Below are 20,840 nucleotides of genomic sequence, written 5' to 3' on the forward strand. Positions count from 1 at the left end.
CTGGGTTTGTTTGACATGTGTCAAAAGGTAAAAAGAAAACAAACAAACAAAAAAAAACATCTCATGCCCAGCGTTAATCGTGGTGGAGGATCTGTGAATCTGACCGTCTGTTCTTTTTCAAAAGCTAATAGGTTCATTAACTCTTTGAAGTACTAATATATTTTCCAAAAGAATATGATGGCATGTCCCAAAATTTGGAAAAGTTGTCATTGTTGGGACTTTCAACTGACTCACAACAAATAACCAAATCAAAACAGACATCGGTATGATTCAACGCCACTCTCCACAAACCTAAATCCTACAGAAATGTTGCTCTTGTTTGAATTTCCCAACCTTGTAAAATTATAAAGTCAATGGATAAGTGTTGTAGGACTTCCAAAATGTGCTTCACTGCTGATTTAGTTAAAAAGAACATAATCAGTAATTGTTTAATATTTTGTCCACCAGCAAATTTTTTTAAAAATTAAATGTAAAGGTTATGCTGCTCCAATGAAGATGGATTTATTTGAAAGCTTTTTAGTGCTGCAGTTGTGCTGCCCTTGCCGAAATGAGGCATCTCTTCTGAGAGCAGCACTCCTAGTGTGTTTCTACCACTAGGAGTGCTGCAGCTTTGCACAAAAAACCAGTACTCCCAATTCCTCCAGCACTGCTGCTCTCTCTCTGTGAGCCATGAGCAGCAGAGGAGGAAGGGGAGATGACACCAAATAAACGCTCACAAGCAGACAGCCTCTTAATCATACACTTTATTATGTTTGTGCTTTACAGAAACAATCGGTTCCACATTGAACCAGTTGCGGGGTGATAATATATTGTGAGGGAAGGACAGATAATGCAGACAAATTGATTGCAGATGACAAAACAAATATATGTTCAAGCGAGACCTTAAAAATAAATCACATTTCCAGCACTTTGTGAAGCAGCAACTGGAGAGTGAAACAGCAGTTCATACTGAGTTTAAAGAAAACATGTTGTTGAGATTTCACCATTTCTTACAACACAAAAATTCTAAATTCTAACCCACGCACCCACACACACACACACACACACACACACACACATATATATATATATAAATATAAATATATTTTTATTAAAGTAGTAGAGGGATTTTCTTGATTTCTTTTGCAGGTTTAGTGTAGCAGAAACAAAACAAAGGGAACATTCCATGTGTTGTTGAAGCTCCTCGGTCCTGTTTGTCCTGCTCATGGTGTGGAAGGGTCATGACCTCTGAAGATACACTCAGACCTGCCATACCGCTGGGAGGTCAAATTGAGGGTCTGAAGACAAAAGAGGCAAAGGTAAGAAACAGATAAGACATCTCAGAAACCAATAAAGATCTCAAAATGCAAGTTCATGATATGTTTTACCCTTTTAAAAAATATCATTTCTGCTAAAACAAAATCACTCTGAGCTATGGAAATTGAGTGAGTTGTGCTCTTTGTGAAAACAACACTTTTCTCTTCCTTTGATTGGCCAGCTAACTCATTGCAGGGCTGACTTATTGTCTCATTTATCTGATTTCTATATGTACTAAACAATGCCTTGAAAACATATTTTATAATTCTTTAAATGAAATTAGGCATGGAGCAAACACCACTGCAACAATTCTGGAGATAGTAAAAGAACTGACCAGGACATGGTCAATCGGAGAGGAATGTGTAACTTGTGCTTGATTTTACAGTAAATCTGGCTAGAGTCTCTATGTAGAGTGTGGAAAATAAAATGGGAAACGTACAATCACAACATAGCCACTCCAAGGGAAACAACATTTTGTTTCTTTTCATTTTTAGTCAAAATCGCAAATTTAAAGAAAAATTCAAAAAAGGTTAAACACTTTATGATGTGGTTTTGAGTTCCTGGATTGCCCTCTACCTCAAGTTTCCAGTCCAGAAACACACAAGTGGCAAGAGGCAAATCGGCGCCCACTGTCTACCTCCACTCCACTTTGGATTCTATTGTTCTCTCCTTGTGATGTGATTTGTACTGTGATTTTCACTGTAAAGTGCTTCTGTCACCTTAGTTGGTTGCTGTTAAACGCTATATAAATCGATAAATCAATCAATCAAACAACCATGCAGACATACTCACACCCAAGGGCACTTTAGAGAGACTATTTAAAAGTCGTGTTTAGATTATCGAAGGAAGCTGGCTTATGAAAAGAGAACTCACACACGCACAGCGTGCATGTGTGAGTGCAGAAAAGCGTGCAGAAAGACCCCCGGGCTTTTTTCTTGCTGCAATGCAACAGTGGTACCAACTTTTCCACTGTGCAGCCTCACCTTAGATCACGTTAAGCATTTTACTTTAAAGAATCTCATACAGGTTCTGTTTATTAATTTCATCATTTATTTTTAGTGTCTTTGTATCTGGGAACTGTGAATCAAAACTGGAAGATGTTAACATTGCCTGCTTCAGTACATGGTTATGTCTCTCTAACAATAATAATAATAATAATAATAATAATAATAATAATAATAATAATAATAATAATAATAATAATAATAATAGTGCCACTACATTTTACATTGTTATCACATATGTGACGTTACCAAAATTTAAAAAAAAAGTTTGAGAAATACACAAGTGTCAGTTCTTTAGCAAGGCAAAATATACATGTAAACTGTTCCTTCCCTATCAATCACAAGTTGTTGTCATCATGTTTGGGGACAGCGCCCATCGTCTTGTCCACCCCTCCTCTTCCCTGCCTGTGGTCCTGCCACCGTTGTTGAGTGGGTGACCTTTTCTCTCGGCTAATCCACACCAAAAAGCCCTAATTACTGCTGCCGCTCCACCAGCCTCCTCTGACCCAATAATCAATACAGCCAATTGGCTGGCGGATCGCCCCGTCAGGCACCGGAGCTTTACATGCAACTCAGAGTTAAGTCTGCGTGTCTTAACATGCGTGCTTATGCGTATGCGACCTCATGACACAGCGATGGTGATTTCATTATAAGACCTTGCAGGAAGGAAAAGCAGGTAAGGACTTAAAGGCGATGCCGTTCGGATTGGCCGCTATGGCAACAGAAAAATAAACAAGAGGATGACTAAAAAGTAACCCTCCACGCTCTTGCATTTACACACATTCCTCCCTCTGAGCTGAGTGTTGTGACACCAGTTGACCTTATTGAGCTGCTGTTGTGCAAAGAGTCCCTGATTAGAATATCTTCCCTTTAACCTTTACTAGAGTGACACATCTCTGGATAGTCAAGAAATAAAACAGGTGTTTTTATGGAGAGATAAAAGCGTTCTGTTTTACATTTTATTTCACTGAAAGTCCTGATGGCTTTTTCATGTAGAGTGCTTTCTGATGATGAGCTGACAGTGTGGGAGGTGTATGCCACCCAAAACACTTGTACCTTTATTGCTATACCTTTTACTTTCTATCTCTTGATGTTTTTTGCAGACATGTGCATGCCTGTAAAGCCTGAGGATATCTAGGATATAAATAACAGATGCAACATGATATGGAAAGGGAAAGAAAGGAGTTTAATTTAGACAGCTGAAACAGTCATATACTGTAAAAAAAGAAGAAAAAAACAGAAGTAAGCAATTTTTCACTCTTCCATCTCCAATCTTCCCTTCTTTTTCTGTCATTCTCTTCTGCTGACAGTCTTTGATTCTATTAGACAAGTTAATGAAAAGCAACAAAGAAGAGCCGACTGGCAGCCTGCACCTGTCAGAGTGTATGTCTGCGTATGCATACCCGCCAGTGTCTATGTCACGCTGTCTTCTGTCCTCAGGCACGCCAGTCAACACGGTGATGAGACATTAGGAGTGATGAGAAGCTCGTCTATATGCCTTCGAGGTGGGCTCCGTTTTGCAAACTGGAAAACGGTTATGAATATAAACATCTTTTCCCTTATGAGGTGAAGAGAGAAAGTTAGGAAAGGCAACACTTAATGTGGCACAGCAGAAAGTGGAAAATGCACATGGTCAACATGTTGTGTCAGGAACAGAGATTCTACTCAAGGAAAAGTAAAAAGAAGCCATATAATAAATAAATTAAAAAAACTATTTTTTTTTAAATAATTTTACTAGATGGATGGTTCTAGCAATCTGTCTGGTGCAAATAGACCACAAATGTCATCTTTTAAGGCACTTTACAAGATATCTAGAGATATATCATATCAGTCCAACACAATGCAATCATAAAGACAGATTCAAATTCAAATGCATACCATTCATCCCAGTTTGATCCTATTTTCATGCAATGCAATCAGTTTCAGTTCAGAAACCAATCACAGCAGCATCGGGCCAGGGCTACTTTCTACAGGGAAAGTCTAACCTCGCATGCAGAATGGTTGGCAGTCAAAGCTTGGTTTGTCTGAGAGTTAAAAACAACTTAAAACAGAAGTGCTGAACTGTTACATCCTTTTATAGAAGTGCTGTAATGGGGGCTAACATCACCAAGTTGACAGTTCTCAGGAGATACAAATGTTTTCTTTATTGCATAGAAGAAAGAAAAAAAAATCCAGATCTCATAATTACGAGATAAGGTGCCTCTTTCTTTTTTCTTGGGAGAATGAAATGCACTTCCATTGAACAGAGACATCTTGTGACCCAATGGGAATCTATGCATAAGAATTGTTGAAGAGATGAATTACATAGATCCACACCAATGACATTACTGCGAGTCTTTAGCCATACAAACTGAACGAGATGGGGTGTGAGCACCTGGGAACTTGAATACATCTATATTTTTTACTGAAAGAGTTTGTTTACTTGGTAGTGCATTATTCCTTTAAACAAGTATAAAAAAGCGTCCCATTTTGAATCTGGCTAACTGTGCTGAACTGAGCCAAAAGCTTCGGACTTTTGTTTGGAGCGTGCATTGTTTTTGCTTTTCTTTCAGCAACTCCTTTTCAGTGGACTATTGCTAATGCATTAGCATTAGCATTGAGAAGTATGCACATTTCAACTGTTCCCCCCACCCCAAAGAAACTTTCAAATATTATTCAGTTTTCACTGTGAAACAGGCTGTGTTAATCATGTTGTCCATGTAAAAGAATAATAGTCACATTTTGCCCATCCATCTGCAGAGGTTGATAAGGTGACACCATTACTGAGATCTGTGGTCAGCTGTGAATTATCTATCAGCTCTGGTCAGCACCCTGTTCAGAGAGAGCCAATAACTCCTGGCTGCAGAGTCTTATGACATTTCATTTTTGCTATGGATAAAGCATGTTGACTTGGAGACATAGATTTGCTGATGTGTTGTGTTTTTTTTAATGTTGAAATTGTTTTAACCTTAAATATTCCTTTATCGAGTTAAAGCTTTCAAGTTAATGATGTGAGAATTATTTTCTTATTTGGCTGTTCTTGGTTAAATTCAAGAAAATTATATTCCCTTTAAAGCGTCAATAATTGACGCTTTAAGGTTGTTTTTTTCCTTCCTCCTACTCCTTTTATTTTGCTCATGATAACATGTGACACGATCATTTTAAACTGTAATTTAATTGAAAAAGTATATAATACGCAAAAATAAATAATTAAAATATTTAATGCACATGTAAAAAATGCTATTAGCTTCCCATCACTTAGTATTTTTTACATTTCAGCAATTTTACTGCGATGTCACATCTTTCCAACGTAGCCAGAGGAATTGCGACTAGCAGTAACCGCAACCAATCTCAATTTAAAACAATCAAACAACTATTTCTCTAACATGATATAATCAACCAAATCTAAAAACAGAAGAAATGTGTAAAGGGGAAGCCGTTTATCACATTACTAAATCACTAAATCACTAAACCATGAAATTCTTAGTAATTAATAGACAGTTAATTATAAAGAAGTAGTTTGAGTTGAAAACAAACCATTACTTTACATTTTTATTTTTATGTTCAAGCATTATGAAAGGTTAGCTGGATTTTCGTCTGGCCACAACCTGTGCTCCTGCATTAGCAGTTTCTACATGTGTGCTTTTCCGTGAGTGTATGACGGTGAAGTGAAGCCTAATGCACTCCCACAGAGAGCTCTCCTGGTCAGCCCGGCCTGCTGAGTGAAACCCTGTGGTAATGTTTAGATTTTGGGGTGAAAAAGAGGGTGACTGGAGAAAGGATAGGGGGAAGGATGAGGGGATGACAGGGCTGCAGAAGAGAGTTAGCGAAAGAGAGTGAAGAGGGCTGCAGCTGAAGCGAGGGAGGGTTTGGGTCATGGAGGAGTGACAGGGAGAGCGAGGGAAGGAAGGATGAAAGGTCCAATCGGGCTGGAACACAGGAGGCTTCCCGCTTTGGCTTGTCAGTCAGTCGTCTCTCACTGACACCTGAACCTCCGCTGACCGGGTCGTGACTACCTCTCTGGCACAGGAGGTATCATTGGGGGGGGATGACCCTTGACCTCCTCAAGTCCTCACTTTGCCGTCTGAAGCATCTATTTACCCCCCTCCCTGCTTTCATTTATTTAAAGGTTTTTCACCTACAACCCTACCTGCAGTTTGGCTAAGCATTTGCTGGAGCTTTACAGATTTATTAACTCTTCCTAAAGTTCAGGGTTTACGCTTAAGCTTCCTTCCAGCAGTAGTTATACCCACAAACAGTCACATTCCTGTAGAGGGATTCTCTGTTATAAACTTACAGAAAATACAACTTGGTTATCAAGTAGAATAAAAATGATACATTCTCTTTGACACAACAATTCCAAAAGTGTTTATTGCATATTCTTCAGCCCCCATTTATCTGTCCAGCTACTCCAACTAATGGCAATAACAAGTTACCGAATAACAAGTGAAAAGAACCTTTCTGGTGTTATGTAAAGCCATTAGAGCTTTGTTAGAGCGTATTAGTGAGCAAGCAGCATCATCAAGACTCAAGGAACACAGACAGATTAGCGACTTAGCTGTGGAGAAGTTTGAAGCAGGATTAGATTTTAAAATAATATCACAAGCTTCAAGCATGAGGACTGGTCAACACATCATCTACAAATGGGAATACTATGGATACGAAAGAGAGCATGAACTGCAGCAATAGCTAAGAGACCCATAATAACTCCAACAGCACTGCAGACACACAGCCATGTTTGGAGAAACTTTCAGGTGGACAGATGTTATTTCTGAACTCCAGAAACCAGAAAACTAACCAAATGGATTTTGTTCTACCTGATGAAATCCCAATGAGATACACTGATGTATTTTATTCATCAATATATGGATATGTTTATGTATCCCAATGTTTTTATCAAAGTAAAAAAAAAAATCATTGTTTTTACACTGTAATGTGATGAATCTGAAATGTTCAAGAGGTACAAATACATTTTTGACAGCTCTAGAATAGATAATGAACTGCTAGTCTTTGTGTAATGCGGTGTTCAGATATATTGAACTGAGACAGTGGAGTCAGCTAACGAGGTTTAGACCATGGTTAAAGGAGAACTTTGGAGTACAAATAAGGAAATCCGTGCGGTGAATTAATAGGATCTGACCCAAATTGATAGGTTGACATATGACTTCGCCATAAATAAACAGATACACATATTCAGCCATGCTTACGTATCCCTGGAGAGCAAGCTCTAATCCTGGGTTTACATTGTTAGGACAACACAGATAATCCTCCCAACAGGGTGTTTATCTTAAGAAAATTGCAACCTCTGAAACCTCAACACACACTTGTGACCTGCAGGGGCAAAAGCAGCAAGTGGGTGACAATACAAAATAAAATGTTTGCGTGGACCACAAAGAAAGGTGAACAAAGAGAGATCAGAGTAAGAAAAGGGGAAGTACAAAATGACAAAGGAAGGATGCATTGGAGGAAGCGCAGATGAAAGAGAGCTTTGTGCTGTCAGGTACACAGATGAGTGCAAGACGACATCAGTGCACACATAAAACATGTAGACTGATTAGAGACAGAAAACAAAGGAGAAGGAGAAGATAAAATTAAAGATGGAGACTTCCAGTGGTCACGTATATGATATCCTGGAGGTCATCCATTTTTAAAATGAACACAAATCATATTCAAAGCTGCGCCGTAGAACCTCCAAGTGTTTTATTAATTGGATCATAAGGTTAGTTTTATCTACTAACTTCTCATTTACCCACAAATACACAGTAAATGATCATCAGTTCTTTTTTTATCATCTTTCATTGTGCTTTAATGGTCTTGATCTAACACTGACTAAAGCTGCCAAGAAGGTTTTTAAAGAAACTACCTTATTTTTTACAATTTTCACTAACCAGAGTAAGTGGACCATGAAAACAAGAGTTATGAAATGAAGACTGGATTTTCACTGGAAGGTGGCACTTATTACGAAGCGCACTGGAGAGAAAAACTGCTAATTCTGGATTGAGCGTACTTGGATTGAGCACATAACCAAAGGCAGAAGACTTTGGTTATCTCCAAAGACATGTTATAAAAAGTGGGTGAGCAATTTTGTTTTCAACAAAATATTCAAAAACATTGGATTTGCATTTAAGTTACCAGTGGTTCAACCAGGTGAACCCTAATCTGCAGCTACTTTCTTGGCCTGTGCATACTCTGCATAAAAAGAGAGTTTTGATCTGCTCTCCCAGAGTTGCAAGAACAAAATTGCATCATCCTGTTTTGTTATTCATCATGGGTGTTCTCCCGCGGGAGAGCGCCGAGCCACTCTGCTCCAGAAAAGAACTATCTTCTAAACTTTATTTTGGATCTTGTTAAAGGGACTTTCAAAACAAATAGTTATACATCATACCATTATTATGTGCAAAGTCCCTTTAGAAACAATTACTTTGTAAAATTATGCTGCACCTTAGAACATAAGTGTGAAGCCTAAAGTGTGTGTATATATATATGTGTGTGTGCAGATGTGTATTCTACATTCGCATCATAGTGTACATTACCCATAAGGCTGTTTAGTTTGACAGAAAGGACAAGGCATAGACATGCTCTACAGGACGTGTAAGCTGGAGTTATGTCACTTGTGATTTAGAGCTATATAGTCAACAAATTGAACATAGCCATCAAGGAAGGATAAGGTATGGCCTTGGGGTTGTTTTCCTTCTGATTCCTTCTGATGTTTACTGGCGGTATAGACTGCACTGCAAGTGCATGCACTGCAAGTGCATGGAAGGTGAGTTGAACTAGACGGCTGGAGCTCATTATGAGTTGTCATTTTTTGCAGACGTAATGGACAGAGATGAGTGGTTTGTTCATACAAACATACATTTGAGTGAACAAACCAGCCAGATTGTACAGAGCAGGGGTGTCAAACTCCAGTTCTCAAGGGCCACTGTCCTGCAGTTTTTTGATGTGCCACAGGTACAAAACACTGGGATGAAATGGCTTAATTACCTCCTTCTTGTTCTCCAGAGCCTTGCTAATGACCTAATTATTCTTTTCAGGTGTGGTGCAGCAGAGGCACATCTAAAAGTTGCAGGACACCTGCCCTCGAGGACTGGATGTTGACACCCCTGGTATAGAATGTAACCAGTCGGCCTACAACTGATAATTAAAATATCACCTAGCCTACCAGATCTGTCTGACTAACAGCTCTTCCTCTTCTCATTAAGAAACACTCTACTTCTTTGGCCAAAGCAATGGGACCATAGATTGTGCTCCATAAAGAAAACTGTGACAATGTAAACAGCTGTCTGATTCTGAAGTAATGAGGTGTACAAATACCAAACATTGTTCACTCAAATTTCTTGGAAAGTTTAGATTTTTTTTTATTTTTTTTGCAGCGGGTGGAAATTTACCCATGACTGATAGTTGTTTTGAATGATTCTTAGTTTAACTCGACCAAAACTACTTTTACACAAGCCTCTTAGCTACGATTACTTGGACAGCTGCTGGGACACTACTGAATACTCTAAAATTTTTCCAATAACATAATTAAAAAAAAAAAAAAAAAAAAAAGTCACTGCAAGAGCTTTCAGTTGTGTAAAGAAGCACGTTGCAAAAGGGTGGCAGAGTTTTGCCAAGGTATTTTTCACTGCGCAGATATATGTCTTTGCCATTTTGTCACACTTGAATGTTTCAGATCATGAAACAAATTCTAATATAAGACAAAAATAACCGGAGTAAAAAGGTACTGTTTTAAATGATGACCTCCCTTTCTAAGCGGAAAATGCCCTTCAAGACTTTAATTTCAAAACATAAAATAGCTAACATTTCAGATTTTGCATGTTCTTCCACATGGAATTACTTTATATCTACCTCAAGCATAACTGGAATGAGTATTTATGTAAACCCATCTGCTATGAAAAGATGGCCCATAGTCAATAAAATCCAACTTTATGATTTTCTCTATCATTAAATCTTCATTGTCTTACTGCTATGCTGCAGGCTCTAACTTCACATTTTATGACCCTGAACTGCAAGATAAATGGACAGACTAAAACTTATTGAAATTCCTTTTAAATCAAAGCTGATGTAATGTCTATTGTTTCAATTTTAAGACTCTGTTTTGTTTTTGTTTTTCATATTTCTGTTGCAGTTTGATGTTCAGTTTGAACTCTTGGTCTACGCTAACTGCTGGGTTTTTCCACCCCCATGGACTGTTAATGAGGCTGGAAATGCAAAATACATTGCTACCAGTGTGCTTGTGAATATATCCTGAAGATACCACAAACACAAGACATAATGGAAACTGTTTCATCACCTGGGGACGGGTTTGAATTTATAATGTGTGCTGTCAGAGGTAGATGTCACAAAAGTTACCATTTCCATAAAAGATAAGTAGCTTAATGCTGTAACACAAGCCATTCCTGATGGGAGACCACACTCTTAGTCACTCATCATTATTTCATGCTTCAGCTAAACTGCCGGATGAAAATAATCAGTCTTAAACCGAAGCTGCTTTTTTTTCCAAACGTCTCTCAGGATGCAAAAGATTTTTGCTTCATAAGCTGGAAAATTGTAAGATTTGGCAGAACACACTCGACTTCCTGGGATAATTCTAAATTAATACAATCCATTTCAAAGAGCAAAATCCATTTCTCTTAGCAGACACAGGACATTGATTTATGCTAAAAATAAAAAAATCACTTCAGCGGATCTCTAGGTGTCAGTACAGGTAGGGGTGTCCTAATCAGAATTTTTCATCAGTTTATCTCAACAGAATCACACTCACTCAAACTCATTAATGATTTTCTGGAAGGTTCAGAATCCATTTGAACAAAAAGATAAATTAAGTCACAACAAATTAAGTCCGCAACATAACCTTAATTGAGGCTTTAATACAATGGTAATGATACCGCAAACTATTGATAAGTTTAAAATATTCCTTTTCATTTCACCAATACTTCAGTTCATAATGTGTTATGAAGTGAAATTTAACATTTTTAGCAGCGCTGGCTGGGTGGGTCAGTTGGTAGAGCATGTGCATCAGGCTCAGAGACTTGTCTTGACATGGATGTCCTGGGTTCAATTCCCAGTCTCGGGCCATTTGCTGCATGTCTTCCCCTTCTCTTCCCTCCGTGTTTCCTGTCTGTTTATTGTTCAGTGAAAACCACTGGAGCCTAAGAGTCTTTTTTTTTTTATGAATATAGCTCATATCAAATAGCAACTTCTGCTGGTTTTTGCAATGGAACTTGAACGTAGGTAAATTTGGGTTGATCCCAAATTCTAGAACGTCTCAAATGCACCCCAGTCGAGACGGGTGGCACCAAAGAAATCCAAATAGTTTCAGCCATTTGACTTCTTGACAGCAGACTGCTCAAGAGCAACATTCAAACTGCACCCCACAGTCATGAGTACACAAATACACTTCAGTGGCTAAAAGCCATTCCATTATCTAACACTGCCTGCTGGAATATGCCTATATATAATATGAATGGCTTGCTGACTTAAGTTAACTCACCTTTTGAGGGAGGTTAGGCAGCCGCACTGGGTGTGTGTGTGTGGGGGGGGATATCGGCAAAATAGCAGCGAGCTTTAGCATGCATGTCAGGGCCGGGGAATGCTTTCTGAGCCAAATGCCAGTCTATAGATCGCAGAGGGGACTAAAGATCACATCATCGTCCAGCCGGGCGTAGGTGACACCGGACAGCGGACGAGAGAGAGGTTGGACCGAATGATCCCTGCCAGGGTGAGGCATTATAGACAGCCGCTGTCATTACAGGCCAAACATGCACTAGTTTGAGAGCACAAATGTAAACACATCCACAGGGTAACACACACACAGACACGAGCTGTGACAACGGTGATATAGACAAGGGCTGTCATTAGAGGAGTCTCTGTGGAGCTCAAATGATAACGAGTGGAGGGGGAGGATGAGCAAGGGGGATGCAAAGAAGGGTGACTGGCCAGCTGTCTGCTGGGAGAGCTGGTGGTGTTGGAGAAGTCATCTCACTGTAAGAGCCCTTAAACAGGTGATCCCAATAAAACCACATTCCCTCTTTGTGGTTCAATTGTCTCTGAGAGAATTGTCTTCCTTACGCAGAATCAAAGGACTTCTTTTGTGAACACAACACGTAACTCTAATTTTAAGTGATTGTTTCTGACACTATTGAGAGAGGTCATATATCAAAACTTCAAATGAGTCTTCACGAGAACAGATGGTTAAACATACAGACAAGCAACTTTGATAATGAAAGGCTCAACAGAATTAATTTCAGAGAACAGTTTGATTCTTCTTTTTTGTTATCCGTGGTTATGTGAAGTAATTATTTCATAATCTTTTTTCAGTTGCCTGTCATTTTTTAAAATCAAAATATCAAAATGAGTGTGCAAGAAAAGACTGACATTTTCATATCAGTTAGGCATTTGGACTAGGTATCCTATCATGGTTTCATGCCACCAATGTGCCTTTGTGCTGAATTTTTAACACTAGATACCGTTTAAGTGATTGAAAGACCTGAATTAAATGATTTAGATGGAGGAGAAAATGCTTTTTCAGTGCATCATATACTGATAAGCTACATTATAAGAGGCTACATATTTTTGCAGAATAGCTGCAAACGGAGGTTTTCTTCCATGATTACAGATATGTAAGAACTGCCACTATTAAGAGAGAGAGTTCTCTGAAAGTTAAAGTTCTTTGGAATGCTCACCATTTGATGTTCAAATAAAGTTGAGAAAAGTGGATTAAATAAAAAGCCAAAGTTGAAATCAAATTATTCTGTTTTCAAAAGTAGTGAGAATAATAAGGACTTAAGACATTGAATCTCAACTCAGTTCCTTTGACATATATTCTCATGAATATGACACAAATCCCTTTGCATAAAGCTAAAGATAAACAAGCAGCCATCCAAATACAGTAAGTCATACACTTTAACTTCGGATCAATTTGTCGGGCTAAGCTCCATGTTTTGAGTGCTGCAGATTTGGATCTAAACCGCTCTTTTCCCTAAGGGGACAGAGAGCACATCAGTGCATAGTTTCACTCCAGCTCTCTGACTCCCACTGTGTAATGTGCTGCAGGCTCTGTACAAACCAGAGGCTTTGAGTTACAATATGCTAAACATCTGTCACTAAAGCATCTCTTTCATTTTCCACTACAACAAGCAGCTGTTTTAACACCGCAGCAAGGCAGTCTGTCTCATAACGTTTGAACCGCAAAACACTAATTTTACTTCACGCTATATCTTAAAATATTATCTAGCAAGTGCTGGGTTTTTTGGGTGATATTACTCAAGATGTCTAAATCCTCGATGGGATCCGATCTGCTTTCACATGTCAGAAACCATCAAACAGACTCGAGCACTCCGGCTTGTCAGTTAACACACAAATTGCTCCCTAATCCCTGCAGATTTTGTTTCCAACACTCTCCTGTCACAGCACACGTGAGCGCCATTTCTCTTCTTGTGAGAGTTACTGGCAGGTGGTTCTCAGGTAATAATGGTGTCAGGGCAAGATCAAACGCCACCAACAATAGTCACCAGTCCCCGCGAGCAGAATCCGCGGCTTGCATCATCTGCAAACTCCACCCGACAAGAAGAAGTTTGACTCAAAGTGCTGAAACCTGTCTTGTGCCCTCAAGCTGCGTAGGTGCATATCTGTGTGTGAAAGTGGTTACTGTGGTTATTTCTCTCTGTGATGTGCCAACAACTATCTCCTTGGGGCTGTTTTAACTTGTACTGTTTAACCTGTCTTCCTATTGATGGGCTCAGCTCTTTGATATCAACAGCTTGGTCCAGGCTCTATTTCCTGACTGACAACAACTGGTGACTTAGTGGTTTAGGCTTTCGGATTACGTTTTTACTCTCCATCTTAACTCCATCTCTTTTGTCCAGTTAGAAAATTACAGCAAGGTTATCAAAAGCTAAAGCTAAATAAAATGCCATGTCATACAAAAGCAGTGAGCAGCATCACCGTGAAACACCAGACTGAGATGGTTGGACACGGACCCTAAATATAAAGCCAGAGTTACAATGGACTTGTTACTTTCCTGGTTCTCAAATGGCTGGTGGTAATTGGCCTGTTATTAGTGGTACTCAGGAAATGCTTTGGTATTATTTGCAAAGTGAATTTGATCACATTAACTGTAATGTAGGTCTTAGGACCACCAACAGCTGAAATAATAACTTGTTCAGGCAGTTTAAGCTGCTTTCTTAGTAAGAAACTTTCAAAGAGAAGTGTAGAGAAAACATTTGGACAAGCCTGAACTGGACAACAGTAGAACGAGGATCTAAGGATTTTAGTATGCATGCACTCACTGAATTTCATATCAGTGCTGAGCTCATATTGTTATTTACTTTTTTTTCTTTTTTAAGTATGTCAATCAGTAAATTTGGCAAATTACGGTTGTAAAAGCCCTCAGTTGTGGCTTTTGCAGAAAGTTACCAAAATCGAGTTTTTGTCACTTTTTCAGTTAATACCATAGATACTCGTACACATGGCATTGGTTTGTTGTAAACTTCTAATTTCACCAACCATTTCTTTTAACTGCAAGTAATATGAATTGTTTGGTGTAGTCCAAACACAGTCCCAACTTAAACATGGGAATCTGAAGGCAGATAAAAATTGAGAAAATAGCCAGATTGCCATCCAGACTCACTTCTTGTTACTCAAAATGATTTTAAAAGCCTCACAATGATTGTAATTATACAATCAAATTATTGTATCATTATTCATATTTCATTGGTTTTTACCCTTTTATTTTTGTTCAATAAATGAAAGCTTAATAGTGTTGGTAATTAAATTGTATTACCTGATTATTACCTCTTAGCTGTTGAACTACTGTTGTGGTTTAGAATTTAATAAATAAATAAATTTTTACATTTTACATTTTTTTGTCTTGTGGACAGAAAAAAAATATATTTTTTTCTTAATAAATTCTGCCACTTTTGCTTTAGTTGTTGGTCGCCAAGGCTTCTATAATATAAAACACAGTTTGCTACCAGATCATTACTATTAGTACATAAATCTTAAAGTTGGTTGACAGCATTCGGATAATGCTGCTTTGTTTAAAATTGTATCTTTCTCCATAACTCAAAGCAAAATTTAAACCATGTTTGTTTGGATGTGTCTGCAAGACAATTTACACTCTAAGGTTTCTGACGGAATTTTGAAAGTTCCTACAATTTTCTGGGAAAAGGATTTCATTCCCAGGAAACGTGGGTACTCAAATGACCCACATTTCCTACTCATCAGATCTGTTACTTTATATGTGCATGCAGCTGCTGTCCTTCCGGTGGATTGCTGCACCAACATGTTAGTACAGATTTCAAGACGGACGCGTCAAACACTGGGTGAACCAGGATTTTACAAAAATGCAATTGTGGTTCTGAGGAGACTTTCCTGCACCCTTTATGAGCATAAATGTGGTCATCAATTTGAAGTGTCAATTAGTTATTCAAAGTATTTTTGTTTTTAATAGGGAGTTGATTTTACAAAATATTACAATTTAAATAGGAAGTTGCACATTGACAGTACTCTTTAATCTGTTCATTATTTTATTGCCCTTAATATGTGTCTGGCATAATTCTTATTAGATATTTCACCACTCATCTTTACACAAATCATTGTCCAACCAAGAGTACTTCATACACATGGTTGAGATGTTATATGTGGTAAGATTATTGGGTTTTTTTATATTGCTGTCGAAGTTCCTAACTTCCTGCCATCTGACACAAGCTCTCACCCTGAAATTTACATCTGCTCCCATAGACAAGCCAGATATCTTCAGGTGAAAGGTCTTATGGTCAGATAAGACAAAGGTCTCATCAGAGACAATCATTTTGGCTTGTTGGCTGATATATTCAATAGGCGATTTGAAAGAAGACTGTGTATCATTTCGAACATGGTGGTGGCAGCATCCAGAGGGAAAGCCATATGGCATGGAGTGAATGGAATATCATCACCTCAAATCAAGTTCTGTATAGGTAAAACAACACAGTGCTCCAAACGTATGTCAAGTGTTCTTGAGAAGTGGCTTTGGGATGGGCAAAGCTGCAAATGACCTCAACACTAATGAATATTCAGGGACTATGCCTATAAGCCAGGTTTGTGCCAGGAAACAACTCAATTTTTAAATGAACCTCAACAATTCCACCCACAAGACAGATCTAATGTTCAGCCAAAATCATCAAGTGCTCAAAAGACAATGTTAGTGGAGATAACATTGTTGGATAAGAAATTATAAGATAGAAATTATGGATAAGAAATGGATAAGAAATTATGGATAGGAGAACAACTACAATGAATTCCGAGAGGTATTGTTGAATGTGTATATGAATGAAATGCTGATGGGTTTTTTTTGTTGTTTTTTTGAGTTAGCGACTGAAAAACAGTCGCCCGGATGCATCAATAGAGGCCCAAATTTAGCATGCTGTGTGATTATGATATCTGGGTCTGACTAAGAACAAAACAACCAAAACAGCAAAAGATACGAAATGATAGAGACAGAATTACCAACACACAATACTGATCAAAAATATATATCTTGACCTAAGCCCTGTATGATGAATATTGAGTTTGTTGTAGTCATTTTTCTGTCCTGTAGGTCACTTTTATTACTGAAAGTATTACTTATTAGCTACTGCTAGGACATTGCTCTTTCTTTTCAGAGTAAAATATGTGAGTAGTTACCTGAATGTGTGTGCCAGTGTACATCTGTCTGTCTCTCAGGTGTTGGTACTCACATTAGTAAGAAAAACTGTCAACAAAGGATTCTTGGAAACTGGGGAGCCCTACACAAAGAGCATCCAGGCTCCTTTCTGTGTCACCCGATCTCTTGTGTGTTTGGACGTGTATGTATGGCTAGATAAGTGTGTGTGCACGTGTAGTTGGGGGGGTTCTTTCTTTAGGGTTTGAGGGCGCCTCATTGGCTCCAATGCCAGGGTCAACTGGAGGTCAGGACATGTGTGATGGATGGACCCTGTGTCTGTGGACCACTATCCAGCCTACATGCTCCTTGTCTTGGCTCCTCCTGTGGGCCTCTAACCCATCAAAGTACCCTGGCTGTGCTCTCCTGTTTTCACATTTCTCTGTGTACCTCCGTTTGGCACCCCAAGTCAGAGTGCCTCACTGAGCTGAGCGGAGCGCGGCACAAAGAAAACCACAGACAACTCCTGGAGGTGAGTGCTGATATCAAGATGCAGATTTTCTGCTTTTCCTCCATCCAGTCAACCACATCCCCCTTCCCTTCTTCTCTGTCTCTCACTTTAGCCGGCATGCTTAACCTACCATAGGAGCACACAGCAACTGATTTCATGATGTCATCTCCCTCTCTTCCCCCATCACTCTGCCAATCCATCCATTTGCCTCAGTCGCACATCTGTCGATGGAGGAATTCATTTTGTCTGCCAATCACACCAAGGAAGTGGTCAGTTTGAGCAGATGTGCCAATACCTGGACCAGCATGATGAGTGGCTTCTGTCTGTCTACATCGCTGCTTCGCTGGGTTTCCACCTCTCTCTATTTGAACTGAGCAGTCAGTACGAGACTCAGAAAGATATTTCTGAGAGAAGAAAGTGTTTGACCCTTTTGTATTAGACTCTTTCTACAGAGCTGTGTATGTGGAGAAAATAAAACCTTCTTTGCAAACCAAGTTCTAACCTGTACATGGAACCACATTTTTTCTTGCTGCTTATTTACGACATAATATTTCAGACTGACAATAAAGAAATGCGATTTTGCCTCTTCAACTATTATGTAAACACAATTGATATAGAGGTGAGATGGAATTTATATGGAAAATTTGAATACAAATGCATCCAATTTTTAAGACAGAACATATGGTATATGATCTTACTTTGTCAGTCTTCTGTATAATTAGTATAGCGTACACAGACACAGATTTAAAGAAAAAATAAATACAAAATAGAACCTGAGATCCAAAGCTTGAAACATCTGGTTCCACAAAATAAAAATGCACTTTGACTTTTTTTTTCTATAACATTCAATGTATGTGTCTGGACATCAAAAGTCATCCTCCTCTGCTACTTGCAACCGGTTTTTTTACTTCATGGAAAAATACTTTTGCACATGTTGCTGCCTGTCTTAGTGTGTGGGCTCTGGTCTAAAAAGCTGTTTGCTCTCAGGTTCTTTTTTTTTTTTTTAATTAATGGCTCGATTGGAAGAATACACTTTAACATCTGTAAAATAAAATCACAAATACATGTAAAAAGAAAAAAAAAAAAATAATATATATATATATATATATATATATATATATACATATATATATATATCATTGGATTATTGATTATTGATTGTGATTGATAAAATAATCAGATGTTAAAGTTATGCCTAAAATTATATTGACTGGAAACATATTCATGAGCGGTTTGGTCAGAAAATATACTTCATTGTAAAAAAATACGTTGTTATTATTATTATTATTATTATTATTATTATTATTATTATTATTATTATTATTATTATTATTATTATTATTTCGGGGTGTTTCCTAGTTCAAATGCCTGAAACCCGATTATGCTAAACTTTACCAGATCGTATGAAATATAATGTATATATATATATATATTTCGTATTCCGTCGTAATGGTTCAAACTCTTATTACTCCGCACCGGCGTCTCAATGCTTCGAGTCAAGCATCTGTCATCGTCCATATGTTTATCTCTGGGCCTTAATCGAAACCATCAGGATCGTCGGGAAGTCCTCTCCCGTGACGCCTTTCCTTTTTCTGTCATTTGCATCGGTCTGCTAATTATTTTTACTTCGGAGTTTCGTTTAAAAGCGGCCGTCCAAGCCAGGTTTGTTTGCCCTGTCCGGGGTGTTTAAACTCCAGTTTAGGTTTGAGGGGGGTTAGGATGGTGCTGTCACAACAAACTGAAGCCGTGACCGAGGATTGACCCTGAATGCTCGGCCTTTTCTTTTGAGAATCAGCTGGGTTTCACTCTGAGAGGATCCTGCAGCGCTGCACGCTACGGGATGAAAATTGGCATCCTGCTGTCCTCCCTGCTGCAGCAGGGGCGGGGGGACACAAGAGTGGCTGCAACTCATAGGGTGCGCAAGGTCCCATAGAGGAAGGGAGATTGTATAAAATCACATGTAGAAACTTTTTCCATTCCATTTATACCAGACAAGGTAACACATCTGCCGTGAAACTGTCCCGTAATCACATCTGGTTGCATTTAAGTGGTGTAAAATGGTGTCATTTAAATTAATTTAAATTGAATTTAAGACAAATTAGTGCACTTCTGTTGCGACTAATAATAATAATAATAATAATAATAATAATAATAATAATAATAATAATAATAATTTGACCTACTTAAACATTCCTGTTTAAAACTGTAACTAAGTCATTTTCGAATTATTAGCAAATATTTACATTTAAGAGACCTTTACAATAATTTCAATTGAATTATTTTTGAAAATATAATTTTTTTTATTCAATTCAAAACGGTAAAAAAAGATAGACTGAATTGATTAATTTGGTTATGACTATAATAGATTTTTTAAAACAAACTTTAAGGAGTAATTGCTTAAGTTTTTCTTTGTAGTATTCATTAACATATTAGCCACAAACTGTATAATAGTTTGCATCTGTGCATGTGTAATTCTTTCGGGGCGATACTATGTTTCAAAATTGCATATTTGGTTTCTTTTTGAGCACAAACCAGACAGTAAACCCGCTGCATGTTGCACGTTTTCGGTTAGTCGCAGTAATTCAAAGAGGCCCTACAAACGAAACGGACTCTCACCTTGAGCAACAAGTGTGTGTACACTAAACTATTTATATAAAACAAATTAAAATAAGGGCGTCTGCAGATATCAAATAACCTTGCCATCGTTCACAACAACAAATGTTCTTCCTAATATAAGAAACGCGCTCTGACATAACCAGGCGTGCGTTTGATCAATTACGTGCGAAAAAACAAACAAGCAAAAGAGCGACTTAACTTACTCGACTTACCCATGTGTGGAGTTGAATTGGACTGAGGCCGCCTGTGCCAGAGACTCTCTGCAGCTCAAATACAGCCGCTTCTGCAGGTGGATCCAAGGTAAAGGTGAACTGCGCTCATTAATCACGCGTCTTTCATGGACTTTTCTGTCCTTTTAAGGCAAACTGGACGTGCATCCTGCACACCAGGAATTAAAACAACAACACAAAACCCGCGAAGATGTTCTTACTCGCAGGGTGTCGAATAGCCGATCAGACTTGTTGGTTTTTTTCCCCCTCACAGGTCATCTCCTTGAAAATTAGGTTGTAAACCCGAGAGAATGGCTATTGTTAAAGGTACTCTTTATTATTATTATTATTATTTGGTGTAGGTGTAAGTTTTCACAGTTTATCTTGTCATGAGGTTGGCATGATGACACCCCCGTGTAACTTAGTGAACTTCAGAAGCCGAACTGACACTGTGACATCAGTCGATGGCCGTAACCTCGATGTTTCAATCAATATATTTTTGTCCCCTCAGTAAGCTGGGAGCTCGATAAGGTTGCCATCATAGAAGACGCTGACATCTTCGCTCTCGGATAAATATGCCTTTATTATGCCAATAACCGTTTACT

At 38.4% G+C, this 20,840-nt stretch overlaps 1 long non-coding RNA gene across 1 annotated transcript; it reads right to left on the reverse strand.

Annotated features, from left to right (window-relative positions):
- Positions 1–728: 728 nt before the first annotated feature.
- LOC129378556 (uncharacterized) lies at positions 729–20,303 on the reverse strand. Its single transcript, XR_008608058.1, has 3 exons — positions 20,239–20,303; positions 3,704–3,824; positions 729–1,277 (listed from the first exon to the last, which is right to left on the reverse strand). It is a non-coding gene; the product is annotated as an uncharacterized LOC129378556 (long non-coding RNA).
- Between the last annotated feature and the right edge of the window lie 537 nt (positions 20,304–20,840).

This window comes from Poeciliopsis prolifica, unplaced genomic scaffold (genome assembly GCF_027474105.1).
Source record: "Poeciliopsis prolifica strain line A6 unplaced genomic scaffold, Auburn_PproV2 SCAFFOLD052, whole genome shotgun sequence".
Taxonomy (NCBI): Eukaryota; Metazoa; Chordata; class Actinopteri; order Cyprinodontiformes; family Poeciliidae; genus Poeciliopsis; species Poeciliopsis prolifica.